A 3,324-nucleotide genomic window follows, 5' to 3' on the forward strand; every position below is an offset into this window, starting at 1 on the left:
ACATTCCACTTTTTGACTGTGCTCCTAAACTGGGAAAATCACAAACACAAACTCTAAGGACTAGCTCCCATCTCAGGTTCCAAATGTGCTGCCAAGTATTTCACACCAGAGGCCTAATTGTGGTAAGGTCAAAGACAGAAATCTACTCCTTCCTATCAAATCTTAGTTTTCCTTTTCATTTTTCTCAATTGACATTAGAGGTTCATGAAATTATGATGCGAACTTACTCTCTTTTCACTGAGGAAAAAGAAGACTTTATCGCAAACCTGATCAAGTGGGATGAGACATAATTTCTGTCAATTCTTATCAGTTAGCAAAGAAAGACAATAAATGAAAAATGATTAATATTTTGATAAAATCATCTGAATATTCATATTCTATCTTACGGATGTGAATGTGAGTAGGAAGGTGGAGCCACCAACTTCTAGTCAATAACTTTTAGTTATTTAAGTAACTCATTAAAAAGTGTTGTCAAAGTTAAACTTTTTTTTATTCTGCATGCCCTTCACAGAATGTTTGATGCTTTATCTAAAACCATCAATTAAGTGGTTTGGTGTTTCACAGGTTTCATATTTATTGGACTTTTGTGAGCACTGTAGCACTGTCATCCCATTGGTCATAGATTTGCACAATATTAAATTTTTCCTTCCTCTTGCTACTCTCTCATGTAAATATTTATCCTTGGGCTTGTTAAAGGAACCATAAGAGGCAAGAAGGAGAATTCCCAAGAATTTTCCTGACATCTGTAAAGAATTAATGTCCTAGTTTGAAAAGGATATAAATAAAGGCCATTGATGACAATAAAAGAAGTGCTATACCTAGGAAATGATAGCACTCCTAGGATAAATTCAGTCTTGGCTTGGAGAGATCTCCATTGACAATTTAGTCTCTTTTTTTTTTTTGCCTTTTGGGTCACATCCGGTGATACACAGGGGTCACTCCTGATTTTCCACTTAGGAATTACCCCTGACGGTGCTCAGGGAACCATATGGGATGCTGGGAATCAAACCCAGGTTGGCCGAGTGCAAGGCAAATGCCCTACCTGCTGTGCTATCGCTCCAGCCCCTTTTTCAATTTAGTTGTGAGTTTAGACTGGGCAAGATTTAGGTCCCTTTCAACTCTACATTGAGATTCTCTATGTAGGCTTTTGTAATTAGAACTTCAAGTCTATATCTACATGGTATACGGAATGGTAATATATTTACATTATTTAAAAGACCTAAGGGCAGAATTATCTATCAAAAGAAAACCTCACATTTTCTGTGGCCTGTGTATAAAATTAAGAGTATATATCTGAGGTAGTTTTCTCATTCTAATATTCTATCCTAGAGTTTTGTAGAACTCTAGTTTTATAGAATTTTCTAGTTTTGATATTCAAAGTTTTTTCTTCACATTTTTCTACTGTAAATAATTTTACCAATATTTATGCATTTTCCCTGTGTAAATTTTCAAGAAAACTCGTTTGCGTTTCCTAAGTACAAATGCATAGATTACTTCAGAGGGTTTAAAGCAGAAAACCTGAGATCACCCACCAGCAATGAACTGCATATCTGCCTGCAGTGGACAGGCTGATTTTAAAAATAGCAGGTTTAAGAATGTTAAATTGTTCATTTTCCAATCTCAGTAACATTTCATTCATTTCACTGAAAGCATATATTCTATCCAAGGACTCAAATGAAATCACATGCACTATGAAAAATAGCCGTGCCTTTGCTGCAATGTACTCTGAAGAACATGGAAGCATTTTTGGATCTTTATGTACTGAGAATGCCACTTATAGCAGCATTATAAAACCAAGATCATTGCTCAGAACCATACTCAGCCCTTACTTAAATGATATAGTCACTTCCTTCCAAATCTACAGTTTTACCGAATTTCTACCCTACAGATTAAGCAAACTGTGAATCATTGATGATTTATAGACCTCTCGACTCCTAAAATTTAGTGCCAGCTCATAGCTTTCCACTGCCCTCCAGCCTCTGTCCAACTTCTTCAAACTAAGGTTCACTCAGTTCAGACTATCCGCCTTTCACTGCTCACTCCTATCTTTCTTTACAGATGCAAGTCAGCAGCCTACCCAGGCGACTGTCTTTTTATTGTATTTTATAATTACCTGTGCCTTCCATGATTATTATGTCCTGGCCTGTTTCTTTTCTTGTAATCCTAGAAACTCTCCCACTGTTACATAGGTAAGAATCTCTTGCCTGTAAATAATATTGGATTCAACCAGCATATTGATTAAGAGTCAGCTATTGGTAGCACACTACTCTACCTCTTGCTGTCAAATTTCTTTACCACCCGAAGCCTAGCTTTATTTATCTCTAAACTAAGGATAATTTTCTCTTCATCATTAGATTTTAGTCAGTGCATAATTTTTTATCACGATAATAAAAGAAACTCCTTCGAAAAGAATAAAATTTGGAAGGGAAAAATTATTTTTTCAATTGAATGATTTCATGAGGGGGTTGAGAGTGATGCCACCAGAGTCCCTGGGTGACTTAAGTGAAATGGGCAAAAATGACTGCAATGATTCTAAGTCGACTTATCCCTCTCCTTCTGACTCATTTCACTCAGCATGGTATTCTCATATCATCCATTTGTAAGCAAATTTCATAACTTAATTTTTCCTAACAGCTGTGTAGTATTCCATTATGTAGATGTACCATAGTTTCTTTAACCAGTCATCTTTTCTTGGACACTCAGGTTGTTTCCAGATTCTGACTATTGTGAATAGCGCTGCAATGAACATAGAAGTTCAGTTAACATTTCTGATGTGTGTTTTAGGGCCCCTGGGGTATATTCCTAGAAGTGGTATTGCTGGGTTGTATGGAAGTAGCTGCTTTCTTATGGCCAGAATCATCAAAAGGATAATAGATTGCACGTGAAAAAATAAACAGCAGCAGCAAAATATTTTATAATTTGTTATGTCACCATTTTATGCTTTTTCTTTGAGTCTGGGGACCTAATGTTTCATGCAATGGTATAAAAAATTAATTGAGGGGTAAAATCTATTATATTAAATCTCCATTACTTCATTTTATACATTTTCACAAATAAACATTAGTGAGCACCTTCTCCTTGCACATTTATGCCATAAGCATTCTGAAAGCATGGAGAAATCATTGTAAACTCCTTTATTCTTCCCCCACTCCATCCGGTATAGCTGTGATCATGTAGTATCTCCTGTCTTCTTTTGCTGCAAGTGCCTTTATATACTAAATAATTGAATCACTGTTTTGTTTTTGCACATATTCAATTGTATACAGAGTGGCTCCAGGGAATTCCAAAATGTTACTACATATAGGCAAAAAACCACACGGATTG

The sequence above is a fragment of the Sorex araneus genome, chromosome 6 (assembly GCF_027595985.1).
Source record: "Sorex araneus isolate mSorAra2 chromosome 6, mSorAra2.pri, whole genome shotgun sequence".
Lineage (NCBI taxonomy): Eukaryota > Metazoa > Chordata > Mammalia > Eulipotyphla > Soricidae > Sorex > Sorex araneus.